The sequence below is a fragment of the Engystomops pustulosus genome, chromosome 3 (assembly GCF_040894005.1).
Source record: "Engystomops pustulosus chromosome 3, aEngPut4.maternal, whole genome shotgun sequence".
Lineage (NCBI taxonomy): Eukaryota > Metazoa > Chordata > Amphibia > Anura > Leptodactylidae > Engystomops > Engystomops pustulosus.
The window spans coordinates 142641751-142663075 of NC_092413.1; the positions used below are offsets into that span (position 1 = coordinate 142641751).

Below are 21325 nucleotides of genomic sequence, written 5' to 3' on the forward strand. Positions count from 1 at the left end.
CACTGGTCACTCAGATTGACATACGGTTTAAGGAGTGCGCCTAGGAACTACGCTTCGAGCCCCCTCAAGCACGACTTACACGTTTTCCTTGACTGGCACCTGCCCTCCAAAAGCTGCTCCAGCCTCCGCCTGAATCGTCTGCTGAGGAACCTATGCAGGTGGAAAGAACCCCACTCCCCCTTCAAGAGCGTTCCAGACGACATCTGGAGAACCTCTGTCTGTATTGTGCCAGCTCACTTTATTGGACGTGCCCTGTCCATCCCCAATGTCCGGGAAATGCCAGCACCTAGGGTTCTTGGGAGAAGTGTCCCTAGGTGTAAGCAAAGCTTCTCCATGCTTGACTATTCCGGTGCTCCTCTACATTTGAATCTGCACCCAGCTCCAGGTCCCGGCTTTTTTGGACTCAGGTACTGCAGGGAACTTTGTGGATGCCGCCCTGGTCTCCCGGCACCAAATCCCTTTGGTCCTTTTGGACAAACCTTTGGTTATCTCTTCGGTCAGCGGTCAAATCCTCTCTGGTCTGGTCCTGTACAGCACAGAGCCAATATCTATGCAAGTTGGTGCTCTGTATAAGGAGATACTGCCATTCTTTGTGCTACCACGCTCTACCTGGTCCCTCCTGCCAGGTCTTGCGTGGTTGCAGCTCCACGCACCCGTCCTTAATTGAAAGACGGGGGAGATTCTTCGTTGGGGACCTGACTGCCAGTGTCGTTGCATGGAAGTTCCTCATCCTGTGCCAGTCATGCTCTCTTCTGTGGTCCACAAACCTCTGGTGGGTCTTCCAGCTTGCTATCAAGACTTTGCAGACCTCTTTTCAAAGAAACAAGCAGAGACTCTACCTCCACAATGTCCCTACGATTGACCTATTGATCTGCTGCCGGATATGTCCCCTCCTTGGGGTCGGGTGTACCCGCTTTCTGTGCCCAAGCCAGCAGCCATGTCAGACTACATTAAAGAGAACCTTCAGAGGGGGTTCACACATAAATCCTCTTCTCCGGCTGGTGCAGGCTTCTTCTTTGTGACTAAAAAGGATGGGTCACTCCATCCATGTATCGACTACCACGGTCTTAACAAGGTCACCGTTAAGAACCGCTATCCTTTGCCTTTGATCACTGAGTTGTTTGATTGCCCAGGTGGAGCCAAGGTCTTCTCCAAATTGGATCTTTGTGGGGCCTAAAACCTCATCTGTATCCGCAAGGGTGACGAGTGGAAGACCGCATTTAACACCCGCATTTGGACTTTGCAATGCACCAGCCGTGTCTCAGGAGTTCGTCAACAACATCTTCAGGGATGGCGTGGTTTATCTTGACGATATTCTGGTGTTCTCTGCGGACACTGAATCCCACCGGTACGTCAAGTCCTCAGCTGTCTGAGAGCCAATCGCCGCTACGCCAAACATGCAAAGTGCCTGTTCCAGAGGAGTCTTCCCTTCCTTTGCTACATCATCTCTGATAGGGGTCTACAGATGGATCCAACCAAGTTGTCTGCGGTCCTTCAATGACCACTCCCAGGAGGTTTACATGCTATACAGAGGTTCCTGGGCTTTGCGAACTATTACCGTCAATTTATCCCACATTTTTCCTCTCCAGTGTCTTCTATTGTAGCGCTCACTATGAAGGGTGCTAATCCCCGTCTCTGCCCTCCGGCATCTGAAGAAGCCTTCAATAAATTAAAGTCTGCCTTTGCCTCAGCCCCAGTTCTCACATGGCCTGATATAGAGAAGGCTTTCCCCCTGGAAGTAGCTGCCTCCTTAGTAGGAGCTGGGGCGGTGCTCACCCAGAAAGGGTTCAAAGGCCGAACCCTTACATGTGGGTTCTTCTCGAAGACTTTCACCTGTGCAGAGAGAAATTACTCCATAGGAGACAGAGAACTACTGGCTATGAAGTTAGCTCTGGAAGAATGGCGTTATCTTCTGGAGGGAGCTCACCACCCGGTTTATGTACATACAGATCATAAGAATCTCCTCTATCTCCAGACGACTCAGCTCCTTAATCCTCGGCCAGCCCGCTGGTCGCTCTTCTTCTCATGTTTTAATCTTTTGATGCATTTCCTTCCTGCTGAAAAGAATGTCAAGGGGGAAGAACCAGCTCCTCAGACCTATGTCTGAACTGCACTACGAAAGAGGATATTGACTTGGGAACATTGCTCTTGTGTGGCTGGAGACCCTGGGGTGCAACGCTCTGTAGCCCTCATTTCCCGCTTTTATTGGTGGCCTGATCTGGTCAAGGATTTTGTGGGCTCCTGCACTTCCTGCGCTAGTAATAAGCCATCTCGCCTCAAACCAGCTGGTGTACTACAGCCGTTACCAATACCCAGCCGCCCACAACCCCACATGGCCATGGACTCCATCACGGATCTCCCTTCTTCCTCTGGGAGTATTGTCATCAGGGTGGTAACAGACCGCTTCTCTTAGATGTTTTATTTCGTGCCTCTGATGTCAGCTCCTCAGCTCCTCGTCTTGCCAGCCTGTTCTTCACCCACATCTTTCGGCTACATGGACTTCCTGAGCACATAGTCTCTGATCGTTTGTTTCCTACTTCTGGCGTTCTCTCTGTAGTACAAGTTAAACTGGATTTCTCCTCAGCGTCCCACCCTAAGTCCAATGGACAAGTAGAGAGGGTTTACCAGACTGCTTGTGCGTCTCACTTCTCCTGGCTCTTGCTACAACTCCCTCCGCCATGTTCCAGACTCCTAGGGCGCGCGTGTTGGCTTCTATAGATTTAAAGGGGCAGCGCACCGTTAATTGGCGCTGGCCATTTTTAAGAAATGTATATAGGTCTGCCTCTTCCTGCTCACCCTGCTGGATCTTCGTGCCTCGTGCCTTAGAAAAAGCCATGCCCTGCGCTATTCTGTGATTTCCCGTTGTGACCCTGGTTCCGTTTCTGACTATGCTCCTTTGTCGCCTGTCCTGACCTGTTGCTACACCTCCGACTTTGATTCTGTGCTGCCCGTATTTACCTCTTGCCTGTCCCCGACGAGATTGCCTGCTGTTTCTGTACCTCAACCTTGGCTGCCACTGCAGACAAGTCACGCCTGTGGAACGCCCTATTGGTACCAAGCCGCAGCAAATCCATCCCGCTTTGCGGCGGGCTCTGGTGAAAATTGGGTGCCAATTAAACTCCAGTCCCAGCTAGTGGCTTGTGTCATCGTCCACAGTGGTTCAGAGGATCCAATACCTCTGAGCATGACATGTATTTAAAATTTACGATCATCATCTGCACTTTTTTCAATGATTTATCCACCCAAGTTGCAAACTGAGCTCTGGATATTGGTAATGTACTGTACTTTAGCCCTAAGCTACAATGATCAGCTATAATAGTTATAAAAGGTGTCTGCATTGAAGCTTTATTGTTAATCCTAGTTCTTATGACAATTCAACATTTTGAAAATCCATTTGTCACAGAGACCAAAAATAATTTGGCTGGGGGTTACAATTATAAAATATACAGAAGGACAGAAGACTGTCCTCTACAAAGAAGTGGCTGGCAAGGAAGGATACAACAAGCTTCATTTATTTCTATACCTGCTCTTGCTAAAATAAAAGCGGTGCTTTGATTGTTGCTATGAGCACAAAGACAGCTTTGATGAATGGCTTCATGTATAAACCACACAAGGGAAACACTCTTTAGTCTTTGTTGGACAATACATTAGCTTTAAATCCCAAGAAATATTAACACTTGTTCTAGTGTATCTTAAATGTTTTTAATCGACACTTTTTGATGAGGCAGTTATGTTGCTCCCCACTTTTTCTCAACACATTTCAAACCCGCTGTTTGCAAACATTCTGCATCTGGAATTATGGACGATGCCTGTTTGTATGACCCTTTCCTGTGTTCTCATTTATCTCTTTGTTTTCTTTCTAAATGCTATTAGTATTTGTCACTTCCCCCAATAGCTGAAAAATACCATGATAATAAATTTCAAAGTCTTTCAAAAGCCTTGCCTTATAAAGTGGCTTTCAAACAGTCTTTTGTGTGCTCAAGATACGTCCTCATGAGTCTCTACTCATGCCATTATCCTCTACGTTATAGGGGTTGTCCAAGACTAACAAAGAATAGTGAGCTGGCTGTTAGAGGGGGTCTCCAAGTGGAAAAAGTGTGGTCTAAGTAGACAGTGTGGTTAAGTAGACTGTGTGGTCACATAGGTGCGCGGCTTATTATAACCCACAGCTCTGATTACGCGCTGTAATACCAACGAGCCATGCACCTGTGTGGCCATGGTCAGACAAACAGCCATAGCAAGGTAATAACCCTCATATCATTGATTGCAGTGAGAAAATGCACTTTATTGCCTAGCACTTTATTACCTAGTACAATGCACTTTATCACCTAGTACAATGTTTAAAAGCACAACGAATGCATCTAGGATGAATTGCTGAGGTCTCCCCCATCAATTTGGGACCACCTTTTAACCTGTTGAAGTTAATGTCTGTATTGGTTTTACTTGATATGAAATTATCATTAAAAAGAATTTATAAGATTTTTAAACTTATCAACTTTGAGTTCCCCTCTTTGTTTGGGTGTTTAATGGTCAGATTTCTGTCCACTTAAAGTAAATACAGAAGTTTTCTATAGAATGACAGCAAGCAGAGATCTAGAAAACCAAAGAAATTAATATAGAAAGTATACTGGAAAGTTGTATACATTTTTATAATACAAACAATAACATTAATTTGCTGAAATGGGAATACACTGTTAATCTGGCGCCCCTTGCACTGCTCTGGAAGTGTGCACATTTTTTTTTGTTCATGCTTTCTCACAGACAGTAATAAATCAGTAAATCAGTAATAAATGCGGTGCAAACTCCGACTAAGCAGTAACAGACCCTTTAGGTGCACATTTTTTCTGTGTTGTCAGACACAGTGCAGCCATGACACAAAACACAAATCATTTTTTGGTGCAAACCCTTTAATAAATGTGGGCCATAGTGTATTGTTTATTAATTGAAAACAGTTGCACAGAATCAGTAGATTACGTAAGAACAAGTCTTAAAATAATGTACATAGCCAACAGAATACGCTAACAGGATGTAGGTCTATACATCGTATGTTGTATCCATTAAGGAATGGTGTCCTTACCCTAGGGGTGTTTCCCTATGTTATAAATCAAGGACACTTACCGTATTTTCCGGACTATAAGGCGCACCAGATTATAAGGCGCACTATCAATAAATGCCTGATAAAATGTCTAGGTTTTATATATAAGGCGCACTGGATTATAAGGCACATCTGATTATAAGGATGAATGACCAGCAGGTGGCAGACCTGTGCACAGTTCAAGGCAGCTGTTGTCTATAAGTATGGTTCATATATAAGGTGCACTGGACTACAAGACACACCTTTGATTTTGAGAAAGTCAAAGGATTTTTTGTGCGCCTTATAGTCTGAAAAATACGGTACTCAAAGATTCAGGCACTGTGTCTGTGGTAATATTTTTATATTTGTTATCCGTGGCCTCCCCCAGGAGCCCTTCAGCTCAATAACATAATTTTAAAAGTTTATTTTAGAAGGAAGGCCATGGATAACAAATATAAGAAGATTAGCACAGCCACAGTGCCTGGGTCTATGCGGTGTATCTATGATTGATTTTGATGATAGATTTCCTTTTGTGAATATGGTACCAGAACATCCCACAGACTTTAAGCAACTGAATTAAACTATGCCAAACTACAGTATGTGTTTCCTGTGGACTGTCAATATCTATATACTTTTAGAAGGACAAGTAAGTTAATAAAAATGTTACTATGTATAATAAAGAGCTGTGATGATTCATCTAACCTCTAATGCTATCGGTCCTTTAACGCCTGGTTTGTCATGTAGGCATTCATTTTCTTTGCTTCTCTCTTCTAATTTTCCTTTGTTTCTTTTCCACAGAAACAGTCCTAATAAAAGTAACTAATTACATCCCCACAGCTAAAAGCTGCTGCCTCCACACTCATTCTACAACTTCAGCCAGTTATATATAAAAGTAAGTAACGCTGTACAATGAAATAAAACATTCTATACTGTAAATCTATTATCGTATATACTCGAGTATAAGCCGACCCAAGTAAAAGCCGAGACCCCTAATTTTACCACCAAAACTGGGAAAACCTATTGACTCGAGTATAAGCCGAGGGTGGGAAATGCATTGGTCACAGACCCAGCCAAGTATATAGCCAGCCAGCCCCCTATAATATACAGCTTGCCCCCAGTAGTATACAGCCTGACCCAGCCTGCCCCCAGTAGTATACAGCCTGCCCCCAGTAGTATACAGCCAAGCCAGCCTGCCCCCAGTAGTATACAGCCACCCCAGCCTGCCCCCCAGTAGTATACAGCGTGCCCCCAGTAGTATACAGTCAGCCCAGAATTTTAAAAAAAAAACTTATTTACTCACCCTCTGGTGGCCCCGATGCGCAGCGCTGCTCCCCCGATGTCATCGCGGCTCCTCTTCTGGCTTCTCGGCTCCTCTTCTTGCTTCACTGTTACATTGTGAAACAGGCTCTATGCGCTGGTATATAGAGAGGGATCTTCTCAGAGATTATTATTATTGAGATTATTATTATTATTATTATTATTGAGATGAATACTATTATTATTATAATGGAGATGATGATGATTATTATTAAGGAAATTATTATGGAGATTATTATTATGGAGAGTATAATATTTTAAGCATATAATACAGTTAAATTAAATGAATAAAAATGTATAAGACAAATAATAAGTGCTCATTCAGATGTGCATGTCTGCTGCTCATCTGCAAAAATGCGGACGTAATGTCTGTGATCAGTCCAGTTCTTTGGATGTACATGGTCCGCATGCGAGACCAAATAATGTGTGCTGCAGTTTTGTTTTCACTGTCTGCACATCCATAAAAAAATGGACATCTGAACAGACCCATAGAAAACAGTGGGACCATTTGCCCACCGCATAAAAAGGATAGCACACGGACATCAAAAACGCCCATCTACATGAGCCCTAAATGATACTATTTAGTATACTATTTTATATTAAGATTACCATTACAATTTATATACTACACTGTCATAAAAAACTAAAGCTTTTCCTCGCACATCACTGATAACTGTTACTGATCACATGCGTTTCAATCAAAATGCAAATGCGATCAGGCTGAGCCGTGACCCCTGACATTTGCATTGCATTTCTAAATGCAATGTAAAAGCCCCATGTGACCGAACGCTAAACATTTAGATAATAGTTTTTTTCTTTTCTTGAAAGTATCGTATCAGTATTGCAATACTTTTCTGGGTATCTTATCACACTCAAAATTCTGGCATCGGTGCAACCCTAATATACACACACACGTATACACAGATATATCTACATATGCTACATAGCACTAATTTATTTTTATGTTAACTTGATAAATTAAGAGATTTAAACTATTTTAAAAAATTTCCTTTTTGAAAAGTTTTCTCCAAAATGTTAATGTGTAAAAAAAATATATTGTCAGGCCATTGAGGGGTAATTTATATCCAAGCTACACCCAATTTCTGCCCAAACACAGCAGCAACTGTACCAAATAATCCCTGTGATGCCAACAATTCTAGCAAAACCTGTCTCTTTACTGCAGTGCCACCTAGCAGACTATCTCCATATTGTAGAGCCCTAAAAACAATTCTCCTACAGTACTGCTCCACTGACCTGCACCTACTCTGGATCTCCTCATCTCCTCTTCAACCAGATGTTCAGTGTCTATCACTCTCATACTACCTCTTCACCTCGCCCACCTCTCTGTTGGTTCTGTTCTGAGACCACTACTGTTCACCCTCTACAAATCTTGCCTGGTATATCTAATTAAGTACCATGGCTTCCAATACCACTCCTATGCACTCTTACTAAACTCTAGTGTCTATGTGTGAAATAGCTCACTGTATTCATCCATCAGTGCAGAGGAAAACTCTGTTGGTCCAGTACCACAATATGTAGAAAAATATAACATTTTCCTTTGTCTAATACATATTAAAATGGTCCAGAGATGGACCTACACATTTTGGGGGGTTCCTTCTTAGTCATGGCATGTATAAACACAAAGTAAAAAAGAAGTTAAAAAATTAAAAGACCAATAGAAACACCAATTGGCACAGAACGTAATTTTCTCCAGTGACGACAGCATAATAAGATACACCATATCCTATCTGACTGAGAAGGGGAATATAACTGTATAAAATGATACTTTGGATATAATCAATATATAGTGACTAAATCCTCCCTGTAATTTATACAGATCCATAATCGAAAAAGCTTCTCTTTTTCGAAGTCCGTAGCCACTGTAGACCTGAAAGGATGCAGTCTGTATATCATGTTTTTCATCAAAATGCCAGGGGATTTGTTCTTAATATCAGATATATGTTAACTAATTCTTTCTGTGCTTTTTTTTCTTTTTGTACTATGGTCCCGAGTATAAAATACTTTTGGGACAAAGACGTTTTAACAGATGGCTTAGTAACATACATACTCTGGAATAAAATGCTGCCCATCATTTTGCCACATCCAGCTACACACTTTATTCCATCTTTAAGCACTTCTCTTAGAATTGGGTACTGTCTAAAACTGGAAGATACTTGTGAATGATCTTACATACTTCTCTATAATTAGAGCTATACATCATAGAGAAAACAATGTTATTTCCTTGTTTATCTTTATTTTCTGTACTATGTTGCGTGTCACCCCTTTATGTTGCGTGTTTTTTAAGTCTATCATACATCCATGGACGATAGCTTCACATTTTAAGCTTATGTTTTAAATGTTCACTCTGTTTTTCAAAAACAATATCGTCAGAAGAATTTCTCCTTAACCGATGTAATTCTCCCACGGGGAGACAGATGGTATGGGGAGGATGAGAACTGGTTGCATTTACTAATGCATTTACCTAAAGAAGGAAGTAGAGGTATGAACTTGAGATCAAGAAAAGATATCTTTTGATTTGCGCCATCGCCTGTAGACTTCAAATTCAATGGATTTTTATTAATATAATCTCTGAAAAGAGCAATTTTCTCATGGGGTCCAGATAATAAGCAGATCTTCTATAAACCTGCTAAACCATAAGATATCTGATAAAAAAAATGGTTTGGCAGGATTATAAATGTAGTTATACTTGGTAGAACATGGACCCAATTGGAGCTCCCAAGGTCTGAAGAAAAAATTTACCATTAAAACAGAAATAATTAGTCTGACAAAAGATGAGTAACCACAAGAATCGTAAAACCTTTAAGGTTTTCCTGATATCCACTGTATCTATTAAGGTGATAGGTTAAAGCTTGAATAGCAAAATGATGCATGAATACGAAGCTGTAACTTTACATGTCATCCAGTGCAGGTACGAAACCCCTGCATTTCAGCTTAATACAAAGCCTTACCATGACTAAGGCTTTGTACTAAGCTGAAACGCTGGGGTTTCGTACCTGCACCGGCTTTGCACATAGATTGTGTATTAATTTTAATAGATATTCAATAAAGAATCGCTGGATTTTATTCATATGTGCTCTGGCATTTTTCAAATTCTTTTGGGACCGCTCTTCATGCCAGATGCCGTGGAAGCACTCACGTGGAAGGCTCCACCACACAGACAAGCCAGGGTATGTGAGTTTCTTTCTTTCACATTTTTCTATTAGATAAAATGTAGTCCATCTCTAAGCAACATTAAAATATGGTCTTATTATAAACACTGTCCGTACAAAGGGTTATTAACAGAGAAGAGCGAGTATACTCGTCCAAGCTTGATGCTCGTTCGAGTATTAGCATACTCGAAACGGCTCGTTGCTCGGACGAGTATTTCGCCTGCTCGATAACAAGCTTTCACTTAACGAAACACAGTGAAGAACAGTGAAGAACAGTGAAGAACACAGTGAACACAGGATCATTTAAGTGAAGAACACAGTGAAGAACACAGTGAAGAATACATTGTAGATGTTTCCGAACATCTGCTAACTTATCTGAAAGACACGAGTGCCGAACGGTGTTCTTCACAATATTATGTAAAGAACAATATGTGTGATTATACTCCGAGTATTGTTATTAACCAATATTGCTTATACAATACATCTATCCTAGGTACCGATTAATGAGTAAGAATGTTATATGAAAAATGTATACGTCATCAACAATGAAACCTCCTTTTATGTACCATTACTGTTCCTTCATTGATATGGATGAGTGTATAGTCCTCCATAAGATGTCAATAGGTATAAGATTCATTTTATAGCACACTATTGTCATGTGAACCTCCCCTTCAACTGGAGTGTTCCTGTACCTTGAGTAATTGTCTCAGCTGTCTCTAAGCTATTTCATTAGCCTGTTATAAAACAGTCCTTGGGACTGGAATTATCAGCCAGTGATTTGGTTTTCATACTCTTGTGGGTTATTTCTGTTCAACCTGGATTTGAGTTACCTACAATCTGTTTGTTTTTTTATCTTCCTTTTTCTTCTATCACATTCCATCTCTTCTAACTATTCTATGCTGCCATCTGTTTGTGACCTCAGTACATTCCTATTCTCTGGATTATGATTTTGTCTCTAACATACACTCTTGATTTGACTCTGCTATGGTTTTCCCTTATCCCAATCCCTAACACAATTCAGTGTAGGGAATGTTACCCTGTTGGGGCCACCATCTAGATTGATGATCATCTAGGCATGGACTGGAGTGAATCATAACACACGTATTTAATCATAACACGGTATTTGAATATACAATTATTGCTTTTACCAGATGTGTTGCATGCCTTTACCTATTCCATTTCCAACAAAATAAGATAATAAGATAAAATGTGTTAAAGAAATGTATAGGCTAATAACGTATATAACAATTTATCAAACTTGCTCTATTATCTGCTGTAAGTGTTGCAGTTTATTAGCACATAAATGTTAATTATTGTGTAACAGCTTTGAAGAGTTGCTTGTTAGCCATTATTCCTGCTACAATGTTTCAAAGTACGTAATTGTTATAGGCAATTCTACATACATTCAAATACATTAAGTGCTTACTGCAATTTCTTAAGATTATCCGACTGTTGTAGATCAACATAAAACCGCCTGCAAACACAGTAAAAGATGCTAGGACATTACGTAAAAATAAAGAACTGATTGTAAAAATATAAATGGGAAACGTTCTTTTACCTTAACTTAATTAAAGTTTCTTTTCGTAAATAAAAAAGTTACTTTCAGGCTATTGTTATGTTCTAGAACAGTTTCTATAGTTTTTACATTAGGCTTTGGTTACTAAGCTGTAAATGATGTGGTGTATACACCATATGAACATTGCAGTCAATCACTGGACTTACCGGTCTTAGACCTCATGCACACAACCGCAGCTCACCCTTTCCATCTCCATAGGAGGTGGGTGGCCGTGCCCCAATACAGACAAGAATAGGAGCTGATCTTTAACTAGTGGCATGGCCACCCGGCTCGGTCACAGTCTGATGAGACACAGTGGCCTCACTGCACCATGACCATGCATAATAGAAGTCATTGGGGGTCATGAGCTAGTAGCAATTTGTGCCACTAATGTAGCTCACAGCCACCATATACAATTGTATACATGAGGCCTTATTCTGCATACCACTGAGGCCTTTGACTGACCGCAGCGATAACATTGTGCATATGGCATGAGATTTGATTAAAATGTAGATAATGGAAGACCTGTCATGGCTGGAGTCTTGGCGGGTCTTTTTTAGTTTATCTCATTTACTGGCTTCAGGGAACTTTAAAATAAATGAATCAACTTCTTTATTTCAAATTTAACCACAGGAGACATAGATAAAGGAAAAAAATGTAAAATAATTTGGCACCACATTGGAGACATATGGCACAGTGTGGCAAAATTCTACATTAAAATAAACACTATTATTTAACCCCTTAACGACTCGCGCCACAATAGTGACGTCATCGGGTAGCGGCGATTGGTCGCCTCTGGTCTTCAGAAGACCCAAGGCTGTCTCGTTTTAACCATTTCATTACAATGTAAATGAGGAGGAAAATCCTCATATACTGCCATACTGTAGTATAGAAATATATCAGGCAGCCAAGGGTTATAATACCCTAGGGGTCTGAAAAATAATAAAAGTAAACATAAAAAAAAGTTTAAAAAATAATTAAAAAACAAAAAATTCTAATCAAACCCCCCCTTTCCCTTGAACTGATATAAATATAAAGAAACAGTAAAAATCATTGACACATTAGGTATGCCGCGTCCTAAAATGCTAGATATATCAAAATATAATAACATTTTTTCACTGCATTTAACCCCTGCGCAACTGGCAGCCCGATACATCAAGAGGCAGAAGCCTCTTGATGTATCGGGCTGCGAATTTGTAGCGGCGGGGCTATCATGCGCTGGCGCACGAGCGTCAGCGTATGATAAATATCCCCCAATGTATCAGAATTAAAATGGACTGTGTTAGAGGAAGTAGAAGCCAATGATAAAGAAAGTATGAAAAGACGCCTACTCCAACGGGAGGTCCACTGGATTTATAAATTTGAGATGTTAAGTCCAAATGGAATAAATGAAGAATGTAATTTTAATGTTTTTCTTTGAAATAGTATAAATGTATCTGATTGCTGTCAGCCTTCCTTGTTTGCACGGAGAGGGTTCGTTTATTGAACCTCTCTCCGTGCAAAGAAAATAAGTTCTTCTTGCATATATTAATGCTTCAATATGTATGTCAAGAGCTATGTTTAATTGTGATCCTGTATTAACAAAAAACGTATACATACCTATATGCAGTTTTGCTTCTGGCGATTTATGTATAAATGAGAAGGAGAGACAGAGATGCGCATGTGTGAGGGAATAGAATCCATTTTCTATTGTGTTCTCCCTCTATGGGGCAGATTTATCAAGCAGTCTGAAAGTCAGAATATTTCCAGTTGCCCATGGCAACCAATCACAGCTCTGCTTTCAATTCACCAGTGCTCATGAATATTTTAAAGGGGAGCTGTGATTGGTTGCCATGGGCAATTGGAAATATTCTGACTTTCAGACACTTGATAAATCTGCCCCTATGTGTCTTTTTCTTTGGCTCTATTGATAGAAAAGACCCCTATGCTTAGTACCATCCCCCGCGTACACAGATCATTTTACACTGATACCTCCTGTTGAAGGCTATTGGAATGTGGACATGCTCAGTAGGTTCCTTTGTCCCAAGAACCTATAAAAACTGTCTGCTACCTAAATAAATTGGAATCCTCTCAAACACTTGTGAAGGTCTGAGTGATTCACCGAGCAGCTCGTACTATATAATGATTTGGACCAACATCACATCAGAGTAAGGAGATTTTTCTCCAACACATGTCTGAGGAAAGAGGCGTGACCTCCGAAACGTCACAGAAATCATGCGAGCGCCATCTCTGCTAAAGAAGTGACTGACGATATGACCTGACTTTCTGCTGAAATACTACCTGTGAGGTGTCTCTACAAGCCACGGTACAGTGAAACTCAATGTGGGAATTGCATTCACACAAACCTTTTAAGAAAACAAAGGACTGCATCTAGAGGCATATCCTCAGAAGTTGTTTATGAGAATAGCACTTTTTCTACATGATGTATTTTTGTAACTGATGTTTTGACAAGAATTATATAAAGCAAAGATATTTTTAAAGGAAATCTTTCATAGTGGTCATTTGCCCTTATTTATATCGATATTCCGGGACAATTCAGGGAGTCCAGTGTGTTCCACTATTTTTCAAATCCTTGCCAATTAATATTTATACAAATATATACTACAGGGGGCAGACAGGCTATATACTGGGGGGGGCAGACAGGCTATACACTGGAGGGCAGGCAGGCTATATACTACATGGGCTGGCAGGCTATATACTACAGGGGCTGGCAGTCTATATACTACAGCTGGCTAGCTAGCAGACTATATACTACAGGGGGCTGGCAGGCTATATACTACAGGGGGCTGGCAGGCTATATAGTACAGGGGGCTGGCTATATAGTACAGGGGGCTGGCAGGCTTTACACTGGGGAGGCTGTGACCAATGCATTTCCCACCCTCGGCTTTTTGTGTTAAAATGAGGGGTCTCCGCTGTTAGGGATTTTTATGCAGGGCCCCAACAGCCCTCTTGACTTTTGTAAGGTGAGTCCTAATTAACCCTTTTAGGGAGGATGAGATAAAAACCAAGACATAAGTCAATCTCTTAGTCAAGATCTTCTCTCCTTTAATAATCAAAATGCATAATATATATCAGACAGAAGAGTCATCAAAGGGGTGTGAATAGTATACTGCAAAGCTATTGGACATCAGCATATTCTGGGAAAAAAGTGAATTAATTGTGCTCAGTTCTCAGAGACCTTGTACACAGATATTGTTTATACTAGTTTGCTGAGAAGGAGATGATAAGTGGCTCCAGAATCATATTATTATGCAGCTTCGAGGACAGACTGGCTTCTCATTACATGTCAAAGAGTATTAGCTGACAGGCGAGCAAACAGGTTACATAAAATGAAGTTTGAATCATGACATTAACTTGACAATGGTTAGGGAACATGGCCGCTGTATCTAAGATGGCGGACAGTAGTCAAGATGGCGTCCAAAACAAGTGCGACCTCCTTAACAATTCCCCCCTTTGAGCTTTGCTGGCCTGTAACTCCATCCTGAGCGACCTCCTCAAGCTCCAGGTACCCACAGGTAGGCTAAGCCCGTACCTGCTGGACTTGTTAACTCTTCACCAGATCCCCTGGAGGCCAGTCACTCAGGGGTTACAGGCCCGCACACTCAAATCACATCACTGAGTTCCCATAGTCCATAGGTTTGTAAACAGGCAGCATCATCCTCCGCTCCGGGCACTTCTCCTGTCGTGGACGGACATCTGGGACATGGTGGACTTGATGAGGGGGACCACACAACACGCCTTAAGTGACAAGAGCAAAATCACAATCCCCAATATCACCCCCACTTACAGGAAACCCTTCCAATCCCCCAACCACAAAGTGAAGGACAAAGTGCCCACCCAGGGACGCCAAATATTGTTAGGGATTTTTATGCAGGGCCCCAACAGCCCTCTTGACTTTTGTAAGGTGAGTCCTAATTAACCCTTTCATGATTGAACATAGAGACCAAGACATACGTCAATCTCTTAGTCAAGATCTTCTCTAACCACCAGATACAGGGGTGGAGTCTGGGTTACAGGGGCCATTTTTCTCTCCCAAGGAAAATATAATAAAATCTCTTTTTCTCAAATTCTTTCCACATCAAAAACTTTGAAATGTCCCTTATTGCCTGTCTCTTTCTTCATTGGGCACTCTGAAGGATTCCTGTCACTCTGTTCTCGTCCGTCCGTCAGTCAGAGGCTCTAAGTGTCTGTTTTGCAAATCTGATCAAGTTTTCTCACTTGTACAATCATCAGATCATCTGACACATCCCAAAACCTTCAAACCTTCACTATTACTTTTCATTTCAACACAAAACTACCAGCCTTATGTCCGATCATGTCAACTTGCACTTTTCCATCAGTCCTACTTAACTCAACAACCTTCGGTCTACTTACATCATTTTGTCTGCAATGCACTTGGCTCAATTCCAATTCACAACTCATCATAAATGCCTACTACTGCAACACAACCAAACTTGTCCCCACAGACACAGCGAATGCCAACACCTCGATTTACTGACCCCAAAGAAACTAGATACCAGACTTCCACAGAGGACTCTACACCAAGTCAACTCTGACCTGTCACTACTCTTTCACCGACTTCACCAAGTCCACTCTCTTACCGACTCTTTACTAAGTCACTACTAGTTCTTACAGTCCCACGAGGCTGTTCAGACTCCCAAAAAAAGAAAGCTAAACACACACTTGATCAGAGCGGGTCTCCGCTGCACGTGCACAAATTGAGCTCTATACCTCTATGGGCAACCCTATTGGCACCAGTCAAACAGTACTATAGACACTATGATAATCACAACAGAACATCTCCCACTCTCCCACTCTAGCATTGCAGACATCTAAGGGTTACTACTTCCCGTCTCACTGCTTCAGCTAACATCACAGACTGTCTGACCATCCGTCTCTGTCCAGTCTCTGTTCAGTCTCTGTCCATCACCTTACAAAGTGGTTCTTTGCCAAAAACTATGAGCTTAGGTTACAGTGAACAACGGTGGCAAATACATAACACAGAGACAGTATTACCCGGTCTGTCCAACCAGTGAACCAGAAGTGACATATCAAGGTAGACAACAAAAATTAATATCTTACCCTGAGAGCTCTCTGGTCAGTTCTGTTCACCGAGCCGGCGGGGACACTTCACGGAGGCTGTCTTGGTGTTGTTGTTGCTCACTCCTAAACCCACCCAGGAAGGACGCCAAATATTGTTAGGGATTTTTATGCAGGGCCCCAACAGCCCTCTTGACTTTTGTAAGGTGAGTCCTAATTAACCCTTTTAGGGAGGATGAGATAAAAACCAAGACATAAGTCAATCTCTTAGTCAAGATCTTCTCTCCTTTAATAATCAAAATGCATAATATATATCAGACAGAAGAGTCATCAAAGGGGTGTGAATAGTATACTGCAAAGCTATTGGACATCAGCATATTCTGGGAAAAAAGTGAATTAATTGTGCTCAGTTCTCAGAGACCTTGTACACAGATACTGTTTATACTAGTTTGCTGAGAAGGAGATGATAAGTGGCTCCAGAATCATATTATTATGCAGCTTCGAGGACAGACTGGCTTCTCATTACATGTCAAAGAGTATTAGCTGACAGGCCAGCAAACATGTTACATAAAATGAAGTTTGAATCATGACATTAACTTGACAATGGTTAGGGAACATGGCCGCTGTATCTAAGATGGCGGACAGTAGTCAAGATGGCGTCCAAAACAAGTGCGACCTCCTTAAAACCGCTTATACTCGGGTCGGCTTATACTCAAGTATTTACAGTAATTTGCCCCACAATGGGAAACTAGCAATAAATTACTTGATCTCTTGTATAATTCACTGCACTACTTTACTGTTAATATTACACCCGGGAAGGGAGAAGTGTAAAAATTACATGTCTCTTGTTCTGAAATACCTAGATAAACACCAAAGATGTCATATTTAGGAGTAGATTCTCCTCTTTAAAATGATACCAATAATGTGACTGGATGCCATGGTTTAGGATATATAGCCATTTGTAGTGGACCACTAATGTCCAACGACCTGCTATCTGTACAGGGCATGTGCAAATACAACATAATGGGGTAAAATATTGTTACATGTTACCTTTACATCAAGCTCTCCCCACCTCCTCCCTGGTTGACGGTGTTGTGTCTAGGGACCTAAAATCTGGTGCATGATGTAAATGCAGAGGAATCATTCTAATGTGGGGAGAGCTTGACTTCAGTGCTAAACTCGCGGTCTTCTGGACTTTAAAGACCCATACTTTATTTCACTTAAAAGTTGATTTTCTGAATAATGAAACAATGATGGATCATAAAAGAAACGTGTTCTGGAAGGTTTGTCATCTTCACAACATACTAGTTGTGGTTTATTGGGTAAATTTCTGTTGATGGCTTCCCTTTAAGCATGTACATAAGGTGATTTTCTGGTGAACACTTGTCTTTAAAAGAAAAAATGTTAACCTAGATTAAGTTATACTCACCTTTCCATCCCCTGCTGCCCTAGTATCCCCGTCCTTCCTGGATTCTTCACATATCTCAGGATCCTAGCCTCCAGCAATATCTTTGTGATGTAGTCATGTGACTGCTACAGCCAACCACTGTCTGCAGTGGTGTCCTTAACAGCATCTCCTGCAGCTAGTGGTTGACTGCAGCAGTCACATGTCCTTCTTGAAGAGTGGTAGAACTGGGATGCAGTAGGGCATATAGCTGCGCTATCACGTCAGGTGGTAGCATTGCTGCATATATACTTTGACCAGTATAAGTTAATATAAATTGAATTAGATTGCTCATACAAGTTACAATGATCTCAGGAGCCTTTGCAGCAGATGTAGAACTCTGCTAAATCTGTCTTTATTGAGAGGTTGAGATGAAACTTGGCAGAACATTTTCTTGAATTGATATGTCACGATTCAAACACATTTTAACAAAATTGTGATTTTTTTTCTTACTTCTATAAAAAGTAAGTATTTTAAGTAGATCAGTGGGTGTAATTTGTAGATGTGAGAAGAACATTTTGAATCTTATACAAAAATGAAAATAATGTCAGAATGTAGATACAAGAAAATGTAAGGAATTTCATAGAAAATTTTTATAAAACTTTAGATAAGGGTGAAAGATAAACAAGAAAAGGGCTTCAGCCTCCTTTTTGTCTGTATCAACATTCTTAAACAATTACAATCCGGTAAATCTCTCTCCTCAAAGCTTTTTTTTCCCTAAAATGAAATTGAAGAAACATTACAAAGAAGTTAAAATCTGTCCAGTAGCACATAAACTAAACATATAGTCTTGTAAGCGAGCCTTTCTTAACTAAATCCATAGCAAGAATTTTACATTTTGCTGATTTTCTTTCATTTTACTTTATATGCGAATCATTTTCTTGCACCATTGGCATGGCCGCAAGGTCCAGTGCATCCCTGTTCTCCCCTTTTTAACAATCAGTGACTCCCACTCAGCTTTGAATAATGGTGCATGGTTCCACCAGTGGAGCAGGCAATAGAGGTTGCCCCGTTCTTTAAAGTTGTATATATCATGCAAGAGTGAAAACTGCTGATTTTCAGGATACTTTTTTTTCCCCAAAAAAGTGACAAGTAAAAACAAAAAAAACCCATAGAAACTCTATCGGGAAGGGAGGGACAGTAGTGGGCCATAGTGTTTAAATCTTCTCCAAGCAGCTGTAAGTACTGTACACAAAGACAGTAACTATGACAGCTGCTGGAGAATTAAGACAATACAATGTCAAGTACACAGTATAAAGTACACATATTTAGTGAACCAGACATTCCAGTGCTAAGGTCACAATTGATAACTGAATTTGAAGGGCTAACAGCTAAGATTGTTGCCTGCTGTATAATACAGAAAACACCCACCCACTATGTATGGAAAGCCCTGTACCTACACCCTTCATAGTATGAAACAGGTTGTTAAGAGGTTAAATACCCTTTAATTAACATTGGCAACCTAAAATAAGTGAATTATGTGTAATCATGGTGTTTAAAGCAAAAGATTTCATATAAATGTGAGAAATTAAAACAACAGGCAGAATAGGAATGGAATTATTGAATTGCAAGTATCCTAACAACCCCAAAATATTATGACAAGTGCAAATCTGCCTAACATAGTGTGTTCTTCTATTACATATTATCCTTCGGATGCCTGTACACACTAATGAAAAAGCCTCTCAATCAGCTAAACCAGTTCCATACTGTACTGAAGAGATTCAAAGACATTAAAACATTGCTGTCTACAGCTGGTAATTCCTTTTGAAATAGATATACAGGTTTGGCTATTAATCTGCATAATGAAATTAGGATATCTGAAAAAGTCATGCTTGATATTAAGGGGACTGCCTTACAAGGTATCTAAGAGGCAATGTTTTCTTATTCTCATCCTGGAAAACTTAATTGCAGTTTATGAGAATCCCTCCAATGGAGCATCGATGTCTAAGTCTTCACACGCCTGCAAGGCGACCTTAATTGGCAAAGACTCTTACTTCCCCTGTCTTATTCCAAACTGTCTCTGCAGTAGGCTGTCATTTACATAGTACCTTAGACATAAATCCTACTGTATAGTCGCTGATTGATTGTTCCCTCTGTTGTTTCATACACCTACATTTCTGTCTAACAAAGTCCTGCTTACAGTTTGGAATGATCACCAATGCCATGGTATAATTTAGTATATAACATATTATCTATATCAACCGTTCTGCGTAATTCTAAAATGATAAATAGAGAACACAGTTGTCATGATTGAAAAGGTTCTACATTTTTTTACGTCTCTGCAAAAATTACCTAAGTTCTATCAATATTCTGGGTGCGGTAGAACAAGGGTACCCAGCCCATTCTTTCATTAGAAAAGTAAAGGTCAAGTGCTTCTTTGGATGCTGATAGATACAGCTGAATGTGCCATTTTGGCCTAGTTGCCCAAGATTTTGGCCTAGTTGGCTGCAATACAATATAGAAGAAACAATATAGGTAAATGTGTGGCAAATAATAGAAAGGGGTGGGGAGGGCAAAAGGAGAGGATGACTTGAAGGATGATTACATTATAGTAAGATACCTCAATGTCGATAGTAAATACACAAGTATACTATAAGTAGATAAGAGGTTAGAATAAGAGAACCACCATAACTGTAAATGTGAAGGAAAGATGGCACTGCGTCATGTACAAAAGTACAGGACAATAAAAAGCTCATATGAGGTATGGATCACATGTTATTTAAAGCTAAGGGCTTGCCTCGGGGTGGAGAGAGGCAAGGTCGGTAGTGGACCTGGTGAAAAACTAACCTTGCATAGCTTATTGAGCCATGTAGATGGTGTCTTAGTATGGTTAGTATGTAAGACAAAAGGTATAGTAAGGAAGGGGAAAAGAATAAATAAGAAGGAATAATAGGGAAGATTGAGGGCTATAGAAGCAAATCTCAGTCCTGAATTGTACAGAACAAAGTACTGTTGTATAATGAAGAGAAGAATAAAATGTTAATGTCAGGAAACAAAGACATCAATGAGAAAAATATTTAAAAAAATAATAAATATAATTTAAAGACATAAAAATACATGCCTAGGCCAAAAATAAAGTCAGGAATTTTCAATGAATACAATATCAGGACCTACTAAAACAAATAATAACAAATGTAGGTATATGGTGCTAATTACACTAGGTGAAGTGTTGGTATCAAAACCAGCGTATAACTATTGTATATCATAATCTCTATTTATTCCTCTTGGTTTTACTGACTGTGGATCCTGAAAGACTTCCTGAAAGCTCTTATTCAGGCGTTGCAACTGGTTTCTTCCGCCTCTTGGTCGAGGAATGTCTTACAAGACTTGGAAGCACAATTGTGAAATGTTGTGCCTGGCTTTGTGAAAATGATAAGTAACTGGTAAATAGATGAAAATTGAGAGTCCTCAGTTGTTGATACTTTTAATTGGATAACTAACAAAGATGATACTAGTTGCAAGCAGGCAGGGGAGGGATGAGGGTGTGAAGGAGAGGAAGAATGATGAGGAGGCCCTTCCCCAGGGACTCACCATATCCTGCTGGCAGGGAGCCAGGTAATGTAAAATAAACTATTACAAACTACTAAAATGATTCATAATTTGACAAAGGAGTTTTTAAAATCAGTATAGCATAGGCTATTGGAACCTGTTTCCAGCTAAAATTGACATTCCTGAGTGGTCCCCTTTAACTAAATAGCATCAAAAGGAGTGCTTGAACTTTATTT

At 40.4% G+C, this 21325-nt stretch overlaps 1 protein-coding gene across 6 annotated transcripts in view; it reads right to left on the minus strand.

The window, feature by feature from the left end:
• DLGAP2 (DLG associated protein 2) overlaps positions 1-21325 on the minus strand; it is a 628408-nt gene that overhangs the window by 577676 nt on the left and 29407 nt on the right. The window lies entirely within an intron of this gene.